This window comes from Lynx canadensis, chromosome C2 (genome assembly GCF_007474595.2).
Source record: "Lynx canadensis isolate LIC74 chromosome C2, mLynCan4.pri.v2, whole genome shotgun sequence".
Lineage (NCBI taxonomy): Eukaryota > Metazoa > Chordata > Mammalia > Carnivora > Felidae > Lynx > Lynx canadensis.
This window is the reverse complement of record NC_044311.2, coordinates 73855787-73877045: the sequence shown is the minus strand read 5'-3', so window position 1 is coordinate 73877045 and position 21259 is coordinate 73855787. Positions and strand designations below refer to the sequence as shown.

General features: G+C 43.7%; 1 pseudogene; it reads left to right on the top strand.

The window, feature by feature from the left end:
* The first annotated feature begins 5505 nt into the window (after nucleotides 1–5505).
* Nucleotides 5506–6581, top strand: LOC115523447 (annotated as a pseudogene).
* Nucleotides 6582–21259: the final 14678 nt, after the last annotated feature.

The window sequence follows — 21259 nt, the reverse complement described above, 5'->3', positions numbered from 1 at the left end:
TCAATCATCTGGTAGTTTCTCATCACCTACTGTAGCAAACACTGTCAGTTGCCAACTCAGCAGCCGTTTGTCCTGTTCCCCCTACTTTTTCTCAGAGGCCCAAATTTGTTCCAGTATTCTCTACCTGGCCATGTACTTCAGAAGAAGTGGGTCTGTCCCCTCCAGGGGGCGAGTCCAGGTTTGTCTGAGCCAGTCATGGTGGTTGCATTCCCCTTGCCAGTGAATGGTTTAGGGTTGGGCATGTAATGCAGTTTTGGCCACTGAGGCATGAGGATTAGTCTGCCAGGGGAGCATCTAAAGAAAGATTTTCCTCCCTGATTAGAAAGACACAGATCAAGTCAGAAAGCAAACAAACAAATCTCTCTTCCTCTTTGGTCATCTTTCGATCCAAAGAAGAAGCAGTCTGAGGATAAAGGATCATACCAAGAATGGCAGAGCAAAAAAGTGGAAAGAGCCTAGGTCCTTAATGACAGAGTTGAGCCACTGAATTCAGCCATCTAGGAACCTCCTGCCTTTGAGCACATTATATATGCTAATCAATTTTCTTCAGTGTTTAAGTCAGTAGTGATGGAGGTTTCCATTCGTGCAGATGAACACATGCTAATACATCTACAGTGCAAAACTAGCATGTAGTTTTTGGTACACAAAGCCCTTCATGATCTAATTGCCTCATCTCAGTCACCATCCATGAGGCGCTAGTCACCCTAGCCTTTGCCTAGCATGCCCACCTCCAAATTGTGCACCCTCATAAACACCATTACTCATCTTTCAAGTTCCAACAAAAGTATCTCCTCCTTTTTAAAATTTTGCTTAACTTCCTTGGGCAGGCTCTGCTGTACCGATTTCCAACAGTGTTTCGTACATGCCTCCATTACATTGTTACCATTTGCATGCCAGTCGACCACACTAGACTGTGAACTTCTTGAGGGCAGGGGCCTCCAGGGCCTGTTTCTCTTATATTACCAGTCCCTGAGCATATTTCTGACTCATGGGCATGCTGAATGAATGTAACACCTGACTTTACCTATCATTTTAGGAATAGAGCTCACCCTTAAGTTGGAAAGTTTAATTCCTGTCTATCTCAGCGTGGGCCTTGCCCCGACTCAAATGCACAGAGGTCTGAATAATTGAAATGTCTGAGACAACATAACCACCAGTTCCTGAGACCTTCACAGACTATGAGTGGTGGCTCTGGAGTTAGTTATGTCTGACAGTCTGACAATCAATCATGTTCTCTTCATTAAAAGAAATGAACAATGGAGGGAAATGTACCCACTCCATTTGGGGAGTAGACGAATCCTATCCTATAACTCAGCTTCGAGATGAAGAAGTGCTAAGGCGTAGCGAGCTACCTCGGTGATCCATCCAGCGTGAGGACATCAGGGCAGGCTAATATTTTAGAGTGACCAAAATTCGTATGAAGGAAATGGGGAACAGGGAGACTTCAGACCACAAATCCAAAACCTAAAATCGGTTCCGCTTAAGCTTTCCTCTATGTTGAGAAACTGCCTCACAGAGATCGGACACCATCTTCCACACCAGCCTGCGCTCTGCTGTTCTCTGTCCCCTCCACACACACCACACATATACGAACATTGGCGCTACCTACCAATCCGTCTTTCTGTAAATAGCAGCAGCTCCACTGAGTAACCATTTAAAAGTTCACATGTGCCCGGGGGTAAAACAAATGACACACCCTGCAATGCACAAGATAAGCCAGAGAACTGGAACACACAATTTCAGCAATTCCCTATTCAGGCCCAAAGCATTCTTTTGGGAATGCAGATCACCTTTAGCGGGACAGGGGGCGAACAATTACACTAGGAGTGCGATGACTCATTTAAACAGCATAATTCAAATATCTTATTCATGTTGCAATATAATCGAACTCCTGAGGGGTTGCTACACTCCTTGAAGGAAAGGAAAAAAAAGTGATAAAGGAGAAAATGCAGAGCAATGACATGGCAGGGTAGGCAGGTACTGGAGGCTGAAGGGAGTCAGGGTGAGCGGGATGCTGGCCGCCCACTAGCCTTCACGGAGCAAATAGGGAAATTCCCCTCTACTGTTCCCGGAGTTGTGGGGCCCCACTGACCGCTTACACTGTCCATGGGAAAAATATGAATGCTAGTCCAGAGTCATTCGATCATCAAAACGTGCTGAGTACCTACTATGCGCTAGCATCGGGGGTGCAAAGAGAAGACAAAATTCCTCCCCCGGAAATAGCTCTCCCAATAGTAGGGAAGATAGACAAAACAGCGTGATCAGCACTAGAACAGAGAGGGAGAAAAGACACCTGCCGGGAGACAGTGAATTCTAGCTGAGAGTGCTGACGCAGGCCTCACAGGACGCGTGCTTAAAATGCCTTGAAAGAGGAATAAGAAGGGTCTCTCTTGGGCCTACACAAGACTCACAAACAAGGTAATGTGTCAAACGACAAGTTGCTGGGAGTAGTCTGAAGTGTGTGTGTCAGACACACACAGCAGGGCAGGGTGAGGGGCCGCGTTTACATCTAGGCCCAGGCCCAACCTGCCTTATTTCCCCCCTCTGGCTGCTCCTGACTCACTGTCACATCCCTAAACACCACTCCCAGGCCTTTCTGGGCCTCCCCTCCTGAACACGTGCCCTGCCCTCCGCCTCCAGTTTCCCTCACCCTGTTCCCTTCTCTGCCTGGACATTTCATCTCTGTGTGAAGCCTCCCCACATCCTTGGGCAGAGCAAGGTGCTTGTCCCTCTGTCCCTCTGCCCACCTCCTTTTGCCTATTTGGTAGGATGGACTATGTTTCTACTTTAAAAAGGCATAGACACAGTCCCTGCCTTCAGGGAGTTTGGGAACCAAAAGCCCTGAAACACAGAGCAAGACACAAGCCACAAGTGCAGCCCCCAGTGTGCAGATGATCACCACAAGCTGAGCTGGCTTATTATGACAAAGGTGCAGGGACCGAGGCCCACATCCTTAAGAGAGCTCCACTCTGCCATGGCCCTCAATCAACCCTTTTGATTCCAGTATCTCTCACTGCGTTGTCTCAATCCATGACCTCAATTTTGTTTCATCCCTTTACTCCTCCATTTCGGAGATTGCTCTGTTCTTCTCGGGCCCCACAACCAGCTGTCCAGAAACAGCATGATAACAAGAAAGAGCACAAGCTGTGACTTCACCCAGAGCTAGACTTGCCTCCCAGCTGCAGCAACCCAATGACTTGCTGTGAATTGAAGGAGATGACAGCATTTAACTGCTCCAAGACATGGTAAGCACTCAACAATCCACAACTCCCGTGGCTGTTGATTAGCCTTGGGGTCATCTATCATTGCATCCACCTCCAAGCTTCATATCTACTGTCTTTTGAGTTCCAACAATTTTCTCCCTTCCCTCTCCTCTCCAACCTGTCCCTTATCCTTCAGCAACAGTGACAGATCCTATATAACTGTAGGACCTCACAAGCTTCATAGAGGAGGTGACTTGGATGATGGGTCTAAAAGACAAGTAGCCTTGGGATCTGTGGATCTGACAAGAAGAGGGCATACCAGAAAGTGGGAAATGGTGAATAAAGACAGAGACAGGAAAGTATGTATCTAGAGTTCTTGTAGGGGAACGTAGGGTCTCTGGTTTGGCTGGATGGTGGGGTCAATGCCAGAGATCTTAGAGGTCAAGATAGACAGAGGCTGGGACCATCATCTACAGTTTCGGGGAAACCACAAGCATGGATTTGTGGGGGTAGGGGAGGGGGGAGCAGGCTGTAGGGTGACTGTATATGAGATGCATTGGGAAGAAAGAGACCCAAGATACAGGTTGCTCCTCAGGGGTGACCCTCGTGTCATACAAAACACACAAAATCGGAAGCCCTGAGCTCCAAGATCTGCAACCAATGAAGTGAGCCATCTTGGGACTTCAGTTGGCTCATCGGCAAAATGAAAAGCTGGACTTTCCTGTGGAGTTACCCAAGTTCAAATACCAGCCTGGCTACTTATCAGAACAAAAAGATCTTGGGTAAAGTCTTGAATATTTTGATGTCTTCATTTCCCTCATCTGTAAAATGATGGCAAGGGCCCTACTTTCCTTATAGTGCTGCTGCAAAGACAAAGCATAAATAACCATATTGGCATGAGATAGGAATTTAAAAAGGAAAAAAATCTGACTGTTAAAAGTCCTTCCAGCTTAAAAAGAAAAAAAAAAAAAAGATTCACAGTCCCTCCTATGACAGTCCTATCCTATTCAGAAAAAATCCTGGAACATAATCTGGGCTAGTCTGGGCTACAACATGAAAATTTCCTTCTGATCCATTAAAAAAAAAAATTGCATCCTTAATGATCCTTTCCAGATTGTCTTCAGAAAATGAAAATGTATCATTAGGAAGTTAGAAAAGCAATTGTAAAAGTCTTGGAAATAATAAAACTCAGTTAAGCCTTTGATTTCTAATTCAGACTTGGCCTGCATTTAGAAGAGGAAGGGCTATCAAACAGGTATGCAGGCACACCACTTGTGTCTTCCCGTGACTCATGGAGACTCTGGAAAGCAAACAGACCACAAAACTATAACCAAGTGCTTGCTCAAGTCCACCAAACCTTATATGTCCCCAAATTTGTCTGTGACAGGTCAGTTTTGACCCTTCCAGAATCTGAGGACCAAAAAGATGATCTATTTCAAGACTCTGACCAAGAAGGTCCTGTTTCAGTTCTTAAAAAAAAAAAAAAAAAAAAAAAAAAAAAATCTCAAGAGTAAAAAAAAAAAAAAAAAAATTACCAAGTGTTACTAGTCCTATTCCACCCTTCACATACCTTGCACTTGCTTACCCACCATTAGGAAAACATTTATCACACTAGTGGGTTTCTAGATGTCTGTCTCCCCAGAGACTGAACATAAGGATATGTCTGCTTCATGTTTCACTCCCAGTGCCTCCTGTATGACCGTCACCATACCCACTATATTTTCAACCCCTGTGATCCAGGGCAGCCTGAAACCACAGTGCATATTCTTGCAATTACACCTACCGCATCCCAAAGGACTGAAGGAAAAAATACCCGGAATACATGAGCGAATGAGCATTCACATCCCATGCCATTCTTTCCACCCCAAATACCCTTTCCTTTCATTTTTGAGACTTCTCAAGTCTCCTCTGGAAGGCATTTCCTTATTGATCCCCACTCACTTCTGACTGTGTCTTGCCACTGTGCCTCTCTCAGCAGTTAGCACTCAATGTGTGTTACAGGAATTCTCACCTCTTTCACTCTGAAGCAGTGTGCTACATTGAGTAGGCTCTCTCTGAGCTTTGCCCTTTTGGCTCTCCTTCTACTTCATCTACTCAAAAAGTCCCCACTTCTTAAGCCTCCTTCTTCCTGCCCTCCTTTCCCACAGATGAAACATCTTTGAGGTGGACAGAGCAGGGCACAGGTCAGAGATTCTCACCTGACTATTCATCACAATCAGACAGGGCTTAAAAAATAACAGACGGGGCTCTCTGCGCCTCCCCATTCAATAGACAGCAGCATCTTCTTGTGCAGTGCCAGCTGCATCCTCAAGACATGATGGTGGAGGTCAGAGTGAACGGATTTGACCTTATTGGGTACCTTGTTACCAGGGCTGCTTTTAAACCTGGCAAAGTAAATATTGTCATCACAAATGACTTCTTCATTGACCTCAACTACATGGTCTGTGTGTTCCAGTATGATTTCACCCATGACAAATTCAATGGCACAGTCAAGGCTGAGAATGTGGAACCCGTCATCAACAGAAAGCCCATCTCCATCTTCTAAGAGAAAGTTCCAAACAACATCATGGGGTGATGCTGGTGCCGCATATGTTGTGGAGTCTGCTGGTGTCTTCACTACCATGGAGGAAGCTGGAGCTCACTTGAAGGGTAGAGCTAAGAGGGTCATCATCTCTGCCCATCCTGCTGATGCCCTCATGCTTGTGATGGGTGTGAGCCATGAGAAGTATGACAACTCTCTCAAGATTGTCAGCAATGCCTCCTGTACCACCAACTGCTTGGACCCTCAGGCCAAGGTCATCCATGGCAACTCTGGCACCGTGGAGGGACTCATGACCACAGTCCATGCCATCAGTGCCACCCAGAAGACTGTCAATGGCCCCTCTGGGAAGCTGTGGTGTGATGACTGAGGAGGGGCCCAGAACGGCATCCCTGCTTCTACTGGCACCGCCATGGCTGTGGGCAAGATCATCCTTGAGCTGAATGGGAAGCTCACTGACATGGCTTTCCATGCCTCCACCCTCAACATGTCAGTGGTGGATCGGACCTGCCACCTGGAGAAAGATGCCAAATACAATGACATCAAGAGATGGTGGAGCAGGCATCGGAGGGCTCCCTCAAGGGCATCCTGGGCCACACTGGCCAGGTTGTCTCTTGCAACTTCAACAGTGACACCCACTCTTCCACCTTTGATGCCGGGGCTGCATTGCCCTCAATGGCCACTTTGTCAAGTTCATTTCCTGGTATAATAATGAATTTGGCTAAGGCAACTGGGTGGAAGATTTTGTGGTCCAGATGGCCTCCAAAGAGTAAGAGCCCCCTGGATCACCAGTCTCAGCAAGAGTAAGAGGAAAAGAGAAGCCCTCAGCTGCTGGGGAGTCCTTGCCCCAACCCATCCCCCCACACACTGAGAATATCCTGACCTCTATATAGTTTCCATCCCAGACCCCTTGATAAAGGGGAGAGGCTTGGGGAGACCTGCCTTGTCATGTGCCATTAATAAATACCCAGCCAAAAAGAAAGAGAGAGAGAGAGAGAGGAAAATAACAGATGGGCATGTGAGATCATTGCTTTCTAGAAGGAAACAGATCACAAGTCACCGTTGGAAGTGTTTGTGGAAGGAAGGACTGAAAGCTGGATGGAAGGGGCAGACACTTTCTTTTCTGTACTGTGAATTTTTACTTTGGGCATGCATGTCATTTAATTTTCTTAAAAATGGAAAAAACAGATCCTCAAGGTCTGTTCCCAGATACAATTATTTAGTATATCCAGGAAAGGGCCTTGGCATTGGTATTTTATTTAAAATTTGGGTGATTTTGATGCAAAGGCAGAATTGGGGCCCAAGGGAGAGAAAGAGGGTGTATATGTGTTGTGTAGGTGTGAATGCACATGTGATTCTGTGTGGCAGGGAGGGGGTTGGGGGCAGGATTCCACAACTGAAAAATTCCTTCAATATTCCTTGCCTAGAAGTTTCCTCAGCCTTCTCCCCAGAAGCCAGATGAGACAGTGGGCTCAATTGCTTCCCCCTAAGGAAAGGCCAGAATGAAGCTTGCTCCCTATTGGAGGGTGAGTAGTGAATGGTGACAAGTGTGGACCCAGGAGCCAGGCAACCCATGTTTAAGTCCTGGCCCTAACTGTGCATCCAGGAACTTCTCTCTGCCTTCGTGTCCTCATTTAGTGTTGTGTGAACATGACGCATGTTGCTATATCCAGAGTACTTAGAGCCAGGCCTGGCATGGGAAAAGCACAGTGCAATCACTATTAGCACAAACAGGTGACAGGTGAGCCCCTTGTTATCATGAAAGTTGAAGCAGGTCACCCCCTTCGTCATCTGTGCCCCTGTGGTGCCATATTGCTGGCCCTGTGGAATCACACCATAATGCCATTGTTTGGTTATATGCCTGTCTGCATTACTGGGATGTTACTGCCCTAAGGGAGACCCTGCTGCCCCTTTAATATTTTGTTGTCCCTTGGACATAGAGCAGTGGCCTTTGAGTGCCTGTAAAGCATGCCAAGGAAGTAGCCACTTAGTTACAAAGCTCCAGCATCCCTTTCTTCCAGAAAGCCATTCTTGACCTAGCTGAGTTTAACTATCTCCTGCTCTCTGTCAATGGACTCACCTCCTGGTAGCATGTCAACATTTCACCACCTTAGGCTGAGATTCCATCTCTCTTTCCAGGTGAGGGCTCCTTGGCGATAAGCCTTTTCTTCTCCTATGTTACACACTTCCAGATTTCAGTGCATTTCTTGGCATACAGCAGGAGTGCAATAAATGTCTGTTGAGTCAGACTGCTGTTCTCATCTGACCCCAGCTGACACTCTGCGACCCCTACAGAAAGCAACCAAGGTGTTAACTTGATGTATAGTCTCCATATCAATGTGGGTGGGGTGGGGTGGGGTGGAGGTAGAAGGTGGGTTTCTCTCCAAGAGAAGCATTTTTTTAGTAAACAGTCTGCAGATACTTGAAAAAAAAGGAACATGTTGTGCCCTGGTTCTAAAATCCTGGGTAATTATACTTCATCGGCAGCCCGGCCCTTTGTTCTTTACCAAAACTGCATAGGAATAATCTTGCCATACTATTGCTACTATTAATAATGTGTAGACCTTATCACATTACAAACTGTATTATGAAAATTGAGTGCCAACACAGGAGAAAACTGATAGGACAAAGCTACCTCATTCTGTTGATAAGGGAGCAGACTTCCTTGGGACCGAAGTTAGGTCCCTTCTGGGCATGGGAACAAACTGCAGCCTCCTCAGCCCCAACCCCCTCCGTCTGCTCTGCTCGCACCAATCAAAGGGATCAGTGAGGACTTTGTGCCAAGTGCTGCCTCCTGAAGAACCCCCTATGCCTGCACCATGGCCAGCAGTTTGCATTCAGAACAACCAGCAGGCCTTTCAAAACACAGGGACACAGCCCAATCCACACAGTGTTTGCTTTGTATAAGGACGTCTTCCCGTAGTTTCCACTTCAGTCTCCCAGACCACACCTGTAAATAGGGTGTCGTCCTCACTTTTGTGTCTCACCCTCCTCCTGTGTGAACTATAAATTCTTCTAAGCCGAGAATGGGCGGGGGAGGGGGGAAACCCTCTCACTAGATTCACCCCTCTTCCTCCTTGGGGTTGCCCAGGGCTCCTTGGGAGGGCCTTGACTCCTTCGGATTGTGGTGCTCTGTGAGCATTCAACGTACAGCATTGCATCAGCGGGAAGGAGAAGGTTTCCACCTACAGTTCATTAAACACAGTTTTGCTGTGCACATCCTCCATTAGGAAGTAGAGCATCCAAGTCCAGCAATCCACCGAAGGACCCTGAGGAAAGTACCTCCTCAGGGCTTACTTTTGCCTACAAAAACCAAAAGAGGTCTGAGCCCAAAAAGGATGTGATGTAACTTCCTAAAATCACCTCCTATTCTTTTTGGGAAAAGACTTGCCCAGAGACCCAAACTGATTTTCCTTATTTCAAATGCAAATTGCACACACACACACACACACACACACAGGCACACACAGAGACACACACTGTGAGAGTTTTTATGAGGAAAATGGTGGTGTCGTGATCGTCCAAGTTCAGCACCACTTTTTAACTTTCCATCACCAGGCCTTATCTTTCCAGAAAACAGATGAAAAGGTCTGAGGGAGGGAGGTGATCATAGAGATGGGAATGGCTTTTATTAAAAGAGTGTTTTCCCAGACCTTAACTAAACCTCATCCACTTTTGTCAGTCAGGGCCGACAGTTGAGAGCAATATTAGAGGAGGTAATTGCATGTATCAGTCAACAGCTTTTGTCCTGCAGCCGCTGAGAATTACAGTAAAACGGGCACAGGAAAACAGCATACTGGATTAAAGGCAAAAAAGATCTTTCTCCAGTTTCTCTCTACTCACCAGCTGTTATGTTCGGCTGTAGAGACAGAAGCAGCAATAATATCTGGGGGAAATCTAGCCTACCACAGTCTGGTTTTTTTTTCTCCTTCTGTTTTTCCTCCGCCTTAAACGTGATTAAGCTTCGACTTTAAAGAGAAACTTTCTCAAAAAGCATTCTATCTCACCATAGCAACTAAGCTATTGACCCTATATGAATTTTTCCCCCATTCAAGTATATGAGCACATGAACCTTCTACCTGAACCTTCTACCATTGCTTAGACTGACTATAAAACAACCACCTCAGAGTTTTTGATATCACTTACTAACAGGGCCCAGTAGTTGCTTAAATAAACAGTTGGCAAGACACAGGTACGTACGCGGATGAAAAGTTCACATAGGGGTCTGAAATTCACCCCCCTGAAATGCCTACGCCTATGCACCAGGCACAAATCCCCACAAGAGAAGTGTGGTTGTCACCAGGTCCCTGGTGCTGCGGACATCACACACTGGCCCCCATACCCCAATACTAAAGGAACTTTAGGAACTTTCTCTCAATCATGAGAAAATAACCAAGTCTGTCCAAAAGCAGCCAGAGACTTTGGACACAAAAGAGGAACTCTTAGGGCCAAGGTGGCGACAGTACCTTAGAGGGGGAACCGGCTGAGCTGGGAAGGACAGAGACCAACTCCAGCAGGATAGCAGTGGTCCCAGGTCATTACTGAGTGCATTAGTGAAACCAGGGGCAGCGCTGAGTTTGGCCAGCTCCACCATGACTCTGGCAAAGGCCAATTGGGATATGGGTGCGGCGGGCCACAATAAAGTTGTTGTTATTAATGAATTTGATCCTTAAATACTTGAAATCCTATAGCCACGATCGATTTCGGATGCAACAGTAAACACGCCTTTTTTTCTTAATTTTTTTTTTTACTTTACTTACAGGTCAGAAACTGAGGTTTAGAGAAGTAAAGCAAATCAACCAAGTTAACATAGCCAGTGAATAATACAGGCAGGATTCAAATCCAGCTCTGTCTTTTGCAAAGCCGTGCTCGTGCCGCCACAACCTCTTCTCCCTGGGGAGGGGGCACGTCCAGCAATAGTTGAGTATGGATGCCGGGGATGAAGGGAGCTATAGGATAAACCTGTAGCATTTTCCTGGGACATCAAACCCGTTCAAATATTAGTGAGTGTCAAATGGAACAGGAGGAGTAAGGTGGTGGGGGATTAAGTAATTGCATTAATCAATATTTTATAACATTTTTCACATTAAATCCAATGGCCGTATTAGGGAGCAAGATGCAATATTGCTATTTTTAAAAAAGATTGAATAGGTAATGAATTAATATGATACAAATTCAAACACTATAAATAGTACAAAGTGGAAAGTTTCTCCCTCCTTTATCCCCAAGCCCCCAATTCCCAATTCCCTACTCACTAGGCAAATTATTACCTATTTTAGGCATATGCATATACATATATCATATATATATGTATATATATATGATAGCAAGTATATATATAGTCATTTTTTTTCGTTTTTAAGCAAATAGTAGCCCACTAGACGTGTTTTTCTGCACATTGCTCTTTTTCATTAAACAGGAAACCTTGGAGTTCATATCTATAAACAACTCCCTCATTCTTGTTGACAGCTGTTAGTATTTCATTAAATTGATGCCTCATTATTTATTTAACCAATCCTATTAGTGGACTCTCAGAATGTTCTGAAACTTTGCTACTACAAACAATGCCTCAATTAATAATCCTTTACATGGATCGTTTCACACATTTGAGAATATGTATGTGGGATGCATTGCCACAAGTAGAGCTGCTAGGTCAAAGGCATTTGCATTTACATTTTGACAGATATTAACAAATTTCTTTCTCTGGAAGTTGTACCAATTGGCAGAAAGCCATTTCTCAGTATTATCAAACTCTTTTCAGTTTGCCAATCTGACAGGTGAAAAATGAAATTTCACTGTTGTTGTAATTTGCATTTTTCTTCCTATGGGTGGGGCTGAGTAGCTTTTCCATGTCCTTAAAAGCCATTTCTCTTTTAGTGTCTGCAAACTGTCCATATCCTTTGCCTACTTTTTATAGGGTTTGGGGCTTTTTTTCATTGGCTTGCGGAGTTCTTTATAGAGTACAGAAACCAGCCCTTTGTCGGAGACTTGAGCCGCACAGTTTCCCCTCACCCACCAGTCTGCCTTCTCCCGTCAGTTTCCACTGAGAAACCCAGCCCCACAGTGGCAGCATGGCACTGGCAGCCTGACTGTCCCCATGCTGACCCATGTTGACCCATCCGCACCTGAACTCTCCTGAAATCTACTTGTGGCCTTGCCAAGCTCCCATCCACATCTTGGGTTCATCCCCCAGGGCCTGTTCTTGTCCAACGGATGTCCAAGTCACCATGATCTGGCTATTGCATCTCCAAGCTCCTCTGAAGAGATGAGGAAGTAAGAGAACGGTGAGAGCCAGTGCATATTCTCAACACCAGACCCCTACCAGGATCTCTACAGGCCACTGTGTCTTCTCCACTAAGCATGCCCGAGATCACGTAAAGTGCCTTGATAATAATAATCGCTCTCACGTATTGAACGTTTACTGTGTGCCAAGCACCAGTTGAAGCACTTTACGTCTATTTCCTCATTTCATCTTCAAAATGTCTCAAGAAGGTATTATTATCATCAACCTCTTCTACAGATGACAACACAAGTGACAGAAATGTTAAATAATTTGCCATGGGTCATATAATGCCAATATGAAGCCAGGACTGAAAGTCAACTATATATCAACCTAACCCAACCCTGAAAATTGCTGTAATCTTCAGCAGATATCCTGGCCACCACTCAGGTTACATATATCACATGCATGTACACATATATACACACACTGTAATACAGGGAAATCTCACCAATATTTTATGAGATTAACAAACACTTTATCCTAGTACCAACATGATATGAGGTCCTGTGGGCTTACATAAGCAAATTAAAGATGTTTGGGGCCTTAGCTTGCCTAGTTTTAACCGAAAGCCACGTAAGTTGTACAAAAATCTAAGGAACTATCCAGCTTTCCAAGAATCAAGGAAATAATATCTAGGAAAAGATGGCTTAAGAATTATGACAGGGGCTGGTCCCATGGGTCTACTTGGAAGTGATGCTCTGTTACTGAAACTTACACAACTCTCATATCCAAGGTAGAAGGTCATCCCAACCCTCAGCACATGCAAATGAAAAATCTTCCTACAATAAGTTGCTTAGGGATGCCTACTTCCACCTCATAGTTCCAAGGCCTAGAACTATAAAAACAAACTTCCCCAACTCAAACCCACATCTCAAAGCCAAATATCCTGGGAGAGACACCAGAGTGACTCATTCGGCTATGTCTCTGTCATGCCAGATGAGGCCAGCTCATGTCTGTGCTCTGCCCCCCCTCAGCCTCATTCCCTCGATGTGACCACAAGGGAAACAATGATCCGGTTGCATCTTCATCTTGACAGTATCAATGCAGCCCAAAAGGACAACTTCTACGCCATCTACCTCGGACAGCTGTGGCTAAAGGACACAGTCAATCCCCTGACTGAGTGAGTCTATGCAGGAACTGGTAAAACACGATTCTCTTGTGCTAGTTCTGTAAGGGATTCCAACCAGTGTATATGTTTAACTCTACAGTCAGATTTTGGACACTCCAGGTCAAATAATCCAGATGGCAATCTAATTCAATTTTTAGTTCCTCTACCCATATTCCTTTTGATCAGTTGACTGTTAATTCATCCCTTGGACTGAAAGATAACCTATTCATTTATCATCCCCAAAACATTCTGAGTCCCTGTTGTGCTATAGGCACTAAAAATAAAAGGATCACAAAAAAAAGTTCTTAATTATAAGGAACTTATTGTCTATTAAGTTACAGGAATTAAAAAAAAATTATTAAAAGCAATTGCAATGCTAGGGAACTTCTGTTTGGATGGAAGTAAGAGTCCATGGGATGACCCTCAAGAGCTGAAACCAGGCAAGATGGCAAAGGATAGCCAGGGGAAGCGATGACTGAGCTAAGGCACTGGCAGGTCTAGAGGTAGTAGGGAAAATAATCCAAGTAGAGGTGCATCGTGAGCAGAGGCCTGGAGATGAGAAAGCCATCACTCACTTGAGAGGCGACAGAAGCGAAGTATGACGGCAACCAGAAGGGCTAAGTCTGTAAACATGAGCAGGGGCCAGCTGTGAAAGGCTTTGCATGCTTTGCCAAATGTGTCTGACCGAAGGTGGGGACAACCACAGAAATAAGTGTATTAAGCAGGAGCATGGTACAACCACAGCAAAGCTGTTCAGGGGGTTAGTCATTTCATCATAGATTGTAAATGACTGTTGAGGCTTAACTGGTTAGTGTTTCAATAAGAGACAAAATCTTCAGCAAAAGAATGAGTCCCAGTGTAGAACTAGGAGAAATCAAATGAAATTGGTGTTGGTGGGCTAAGTGCCCAGATGTGAGAGACCCCATTGGTCTTTCCCAAATCACGCTAAACGATATCTACCATTTCTTTCATTAGCACAAAATTTCACACACACACACACACACACACACACGCAATATCACTTATACATCAGATTATTCATTATAGTATTAGTTATCACCAAATTGAAAACCTAAATATTTATCAGTTTGGGACTGTTTAAATAAATTATGGTAAATATATATATTAATTGTATATATATGTATATATATATATATATACATATACATATATATATAAAATGGAATACCATGAAGCTATAAAAAAGGCTGAAGGAACTCATTATTTACTATGTAAAAAGAGCTTCAAGATAAAGTATTGAGCAGAAAATGCAGACCAGTGCATATACTACACTATCATTTTTCCCTGAAAGATACTGGGAGCAAGTGGAAGGGAAATACATATGTAATTTTGTGTGCGTGCATAAAACAACTCTGGAAGGAGACACAAGAAAACAATAATATTTGGTAGCCAGTAGGAAGTGGGCAGCCAGGGGAAGGAGGCTTCACTATATTCCTCTTTTGTTCCTTTTGAATCATGTAAATGTGTTACCTATTCAAAACCGTCCCTGTCCTTGAATAGCTCACGGCCCAAACTGATAAACACACGTACAACAGGCATGAGCTCATTAACAATATCTAATAGGCTATAACACGAAGGTAAGAGAGGGGTTAAACAAATACTTGGTCCTGGGCCAGGAAAAATACAATTGGAAAAGATCATATTCCTCCTATTTCAGCCAACGTTTCTGTTGAACATTTCTCAACTGTTCTCCAGGCCCACATCTTGCAGGCGTACCTTTACACCTGCGTAAGTTCAGTCATGACTGAACACCCAGGGAGCTCTTTCCCCAGTCCCCTCACCTTACAGATGTGGAAACCGAAGTACAGCAGGGTGAAGGTGCTGGCTTCAAGCCATGTGGCAGTGTCCTACGTGAACCCATCATGGTGTCCCTTCCATTGGCAGACGCTGACACTACAAGCACAGAGCCAGCGACGTTGGCTGAAACACAATTTGGTCTGTGGAGATTCCACTTGCCAAATCTCTTTGGGGACCCTGAATAAACTGTGTGCCCACCAGCAAGTGAGATGCCACCTCCTCTCCCCTCAGCAGGGGCAAAGGTCAGCAAACTTGTCCAAGGAAGACAGAAGGCATCTTTTCCTGGGGAGTGCTCTTCAGTATCTGAGCTCACTTGGTCCTGGCCTCCTCGTTAGACCAGCCCCCAAATCTTGGAACCTGTAGTTCGGTTTTTGTGCAGAACAGAACATGATCCTCTGTGCAGTTAACAAACTGAAATCTCAGCATTAAGTTGCAAATCTTGCTTTAAATGAAACAAAAGAATGGTCCATCAACTCATCATCCCCAAGCTTCAGCTTTTAAAGTCTTGATAACAGTAGAGTGGTCTGCTCTCATTTGCAAATCCGCACACACCCTGGCAGGCAGCCTGTGAGCCCGGTTCAGCACCTTGTGGCTTCAGAAACAGACCAGGGCTTAGCCTGAGGCAGCTGGAGTCCTTAGGGATTTCAGAGCTCTGACTTGCTCACATTTCTTTCCTTTTTCCACAGAAGTGCTCTTCCTGTCCAGGACCTTTCCTTGCTCTTGAAACTCCACACAGTTAACCGTTGATCTCCCCTCTGCCCTCCTCATCAGCCTCTTTATTCTTCTTGCTCCTTCCTCTGAGCTTTCCAGCAGCAACCCCATCCTAAAAATAGCTCCCCCCCCCCTTCATCCTGCCTGCTGATTCATGGTCTTTCATGATCTTCCACAGTGCTCTTCCTTTTTTCCTTTCATTTCTAGGTGCCTTTAGAGTATGAGGGGGAAATCTCACTTCAGCAATTTAAAAATAAAACAATCATAATGTAAATCGCAAAAGTGGTGAATATTTACTGAGCATTTACTTTGTACCAGGCACTGAGCTAAATGTGTGTGTGTGTGTGTGTGTGTGTGTGTGTGTGTATCCAGCATGCATGATCTCAGAATAAAAACATCTTCTGAGCTATTTTTGTCTAGAAACAGAATATGATTGGTTTCATACTGTCTACTCTCTAAGATGACAATAATCGATTGTGTTACCATCTGACTGCTTTCAAGTAGCCCCTCATTGTGTGACAGCCACACTCTAACAAACCATCTGGCTGTATGATGCTTGCACTGTAGCCAGAAATGTAGCTCCCTCCCTCCCGGGGAGGGAGCCATGAGACAGAGCTGCATCAATTTTATTCTTATGCTACAAAACTCAGATTTCAACATCTCTCACCAGAACCACATCACTCCTGCTTGACATGCTACCTCAGTTTGAAGCTACTCAACATGACAACCCAACAGCCTCAGTCTTAAGAGTTTGGAAAAGAAATGAGTGTGAAGATGAGCTTTGAAAATCTCTCACTTCTACCTACAAAGATTTTATCAAATGTAACTGCCTGGGTTGGGGACTTGGATAATATCTTCCTCATAAGGAAATTCCACTAGAACTAAATATCTAAATAACTCGTGGAACTTTTGACACTATATTTTCTATGCACCAATTGTCACTTTTAAAGTACTCAGTTGAACGTTTAGCTTATTCATCCTATTAAGATAGAATGGGAACCAGCCTCCTTTCCTCAACTCTTTCCCCCCTCTAACTGGTCTTCCTTCCACATGCTGCCAGAGTGGTATGACCAATAAAAATACTTGAGTGGAATTAGTAAACAGACATATGATCGCATACCTATTTCGCCCACTGATATATTCCAAGATAAATGAATTGATCAGCGGTCAGGAAAAGCATATTAAAACAGGAAGTTCATTATTGCTTATCAATTTACATCTTTGGTTTTGTTTATTAATGATTCTTCCCAGTGCTGGCAGGGATGTGGTCAACCGAGAGCATCCTTATATTCTTGACAAGAGAACTTGACAACATAGTTTTTTGAAAAGCCTTCATACTCTTTCGTTCCTAGGAATTAATTAACCTTAATAGCCTAAATATTGGACAGATAAAAGAGTTTTATATAGAAAATGTTTTTCAAATCTGAAAATATGAAAAGTTCAGCGATCATGAAATGTGCAGTAATGGTGATACAGCCACTCAACGAAATCGTATGCAGTTACCAAAAATGATTATTAAATTTATATAATGACAAGTGGAAAAAGTAACAAAACACTCACATTGTGATGAATACCTATGTCAAACATTCAGAGACACATGCAGAAAAATGCTAACAAGAGAAACTTGGCTTCCCAATCCTGGCTTCCCAGATTGTAAATTGTGTAAAGTTACATGGGTTCATCTCTGTTGACCGATTTCCTCATATTAACTATAATGTGATGATAAATTTAATAACAGCAACAAAATAGCTGATGCCTTAGGAGTGCTGTAGGGAGGTAAATGAGTGCTGTGGCTGACAACATAAGCAGCGAACAGATAAGCTTACTATAACGATTACCATAAGGGTGATGGAACTGTGGTGCTCTGTCTTTGTTTTCTAAATCCTCAGTGACGTGCTAATAGTACACACATCAGGATGGGGATCTATTTATCTTTCTCCTCTCTCCCTGGGAGAAATGCCTGGATCTGGATGACTTCAGCCATGGTGCTATTGTCCTCTCCTTCCTAGAAATTCCTATAGTGCTTCCTGCTTGAAGCTATTGCTTGGCAGTGTTTTTATGCTGCCTAGAGTTCTTCATTACATTTTATATGTACATAATGATCCCCGACTCCCCACAACGTGGCTCTTAGGAATATGGCATTTTGGGTCCCTCCTTATGGACCCTTTGGCACAGAACCTAATGTGCCACAAGCTAATTTGATTTTTAAAATATGTTGATTTGACAGTCACACAGATAGAAGCATGCATATTGCCCATAATTTCAACATTAGTTCTTTTTCCATTTCTTCCTTAATCATATTTTATTTCCATAGTCACACAGGAGCTAAAGAAACAAATAAATGCTGGGGTGGTTTTCCTTGATTTGTATTTCACATCCACTTAGTTTTACAGCTCAGCAGAACCTGAAGTTAGTCTTGTTTCTAAGATTCATTCTGTATCTTTCCTGCACAGAAATAAATAATCTAGGCCAATGGTAATTAATTCCCAGAAAAAAAGATGTACCCAGTGGAAAGCTGGAGGATAGGCCATATAGGACTTCTAGGAGGGAACCCTTTGGAGGGTAGGATTCCCTTCAATGATTTGAATGATGCTCTCCATCCAAAGGTAGGTATTTCTGCTTAAAGTTTTTTGTGATGCTATTTCCCTAGGGCAAGAGCCCTGTAAGCAAATACCTTTAACTGTGCCAGCTCCTTTTTTGTTTTACGCAATTAGCTTATCTCCAATCATATAAACACACACATGATGACTGTCTTCGGTTATGGAGGTAATACAGGAAAAAATAGGTTACTTTAGCTTTTAGAGTTGGTTTGAGGACAAACCAGATTAAAGCTTATATGGATATACAAAATAATAGGCAAATGCTGTTGTCTGCTTTCCTTAAATTATTTTATTACAAAGAACATATTAATTATAATAGAAGCAAACTTGGACTCTGTGGGTTTCGGAAAAAAAATTCCTTTGTAGCATCACGGCAGGATTTCCCACCATTTCACTCTTTCTGATGAAATTAACTCCCCATGGTTGGTCAGCAGGATAATCTAATTTTAGCCAATCAGCTTGGGAGCTGCCGTTGACCTCACAAAGGGAGAGAAAAGTATCTGCAGTCATAGCAACCACCCGCTCAGCTCTGATCATCTCTGGACTCTTCCGCTTAATGACAGACACCGGCTTGCTTCTTAGATGATTAATCTTTTCCCCTGTGAACCTCCTTGAATACATTAGCCAAACAAGTCTGATAAATTTGTTTATCCCAAGACAATCATTAGAAAATTACCTGCAAAAGTAATTCTCACTAGAGCAGTTTGTGAATGGAAAGCCATATGGCAGATGAGAACAGAGATAAGCAATAAAATCTCTTGCTGTACGTTGCAACAGGTCAGGAAAGTTTTTCCTCTTTAAAGTTTATCATTTTACATTAAATCACAAAGTACAGCAGTGTAAAGCCCATTTTATATGAGCAAAAGAACCTTCTATCCAGTCAGTAGCTGTTCCTCCAACACCGCACCTAATAGGTGTTGGGTTCTAGGGATGGCCTTCTGAATCTGAGCTATCTCTGCCATTCTCAATCCCACAGTTCAGTGAGAGGAGGCACACGTGTAAATACACCATAAGGGCCCTAACAGAGACAAAAAAGAGAACTCTGAGAGCATTGAGAAGGAGTGGATAATTCTTTGTTTTTCCAGAGTCAACAAAGAGTGCCGTGGCTATGACTTTCAAGTTTGGCAATGAAGGATGAGCAAGATTTTTCCAAAATGGAAGAATATTCTAGGCAAAGAGAACAACATTTGAAAGACATGGACTTACGGACAACTGTGATAAACTCCTGGGCAGCAAAATGCCTGGGGCAGCTGGATACTGGCCACATCTCCTTCCAGGAAGTGAGACGGGAAGTGTGAGCCGGGACAAGATGGCCAGTACTTTGTAAGGTGGCATGAGCACATTTATACGGCTTCAAGAAGGCTAGACAATAAGGATGGATGGGAAGGGCCAATCTGGAAGCTCCTTCTAAAAATTTTTTTAATGTTTATTTGTTTTAGAGAGAGAGAGAGAGAGTGAAAGCAGGGGAGGGGCAGAGAGAGAGGGAGACACAGAATCCAAAGCAGGCTCCAGGCTCTGAGCTGTCAGCACAGAGCCGGATGCGGGGTTCAAACCCATGAACATGAGATCATGACTTGAGCTAAAGTTGGGTGCTCAACTGACTGAGCCACCCAGGCACCCCTGGAAGCTCCTTCTGAGATTGAATTGAGAGAATGTAACTGTTGTTTTATCCTTGGTAATGCTCTTCACTTGTGGAAAGAATGAGAAGACAGTGAGGGTTTGTTGCAGCCACACAGCCAAATGGGACATTTCCTATGCAGTCACTGGTTCTGCTACTAAAGGGTCAGTTTGATGAGTGGGAGAGAGGGCAGGGTCTCCATTTGGTTGAGCGGTTTAAAATGAGAGAATGTGTTTAAAACAGCTGATGAGACAACAGAGTGGTCATAAATGTGGGCATAGCCTAATTGACCCTACAGGCTTTTACAAATCAACATTCGACTAACCTCGCCCGAACCAGGGGTCAGGCAGCAGACGGCCGGCTGGCAACCCAGGCAGTCCGAGTGCAGATGCGGACTCTAGCAGTGGCAGGACAATCAGGCCCGTGCCAGAGGTTCCAGAGCAACACTCGGGTTCCATTAAGACAGCTTCGGAAACACAGACTGGATTGAAAGACATCATGTAGCTGGGCCCCTCACTGATAATGTTCTCCAAAGCCATTCAGGAACCCCAGCAGAAAATGTGCTCCAAGCCCAGACCAAGGCCCTGGGCCAGAGGGCTTCTACGTCTACAGTCTGTCTGGGGAATCCCAGTTCTGGCCTCCGATTCTCTCATGTCTTCTAAGATGAGTGTTGCTCACCAAACTCACTCCACGAGAGCCTCAAAAAAGAAGCCCTTCAGTAAGCTGAGGAATCAGTATTGTCTATATTTTCCAAATAATCAGTAGTGAGTATGTTATTAGGTTTCTTAACATAAACGTATCTTCTAAAAAACAAAAATTACAAATCAAGCGACCTCAAATGCTATTCTCTATAATAGCAAATACACAGCTAGTTGAACATAACTGACAAGTGCTCACTGAGCACCTGCTCAGAACTAGGCCTGTGCCGAGCCCTTCACAGACCCTGAGTCATTTAATCCTCACAGGGACCCCAGACGAAAAGGAGCTCTGTGAGTTTCTCCTGTTTTTTATGGGGAAATGGCGTTGGAAGTGTACATCTTAAAAAAAAAAAAAAAAGAACAAAAAAACACGTGTAAATGCAATTATACTTTTAGATAGCCTCTTCTTTAAAAAAGGAACGAAAACTTTATTGATTCAAGATTTAAAGAGGATATTGCCTTGAAGCTATTATTAAAACATGTATGTATATATATTTTATATGTATATACATATGCATATATATTATATATGTACATATGTATATATTAATATACATATATTATCATATATAATATATATTATTAATATACATATATATTAATATATATATATATATGTATGTAATATATTCTGAGCACCTGTATGCCAGGCTCTGGAATACAAGGAGAAACAAGTGATAT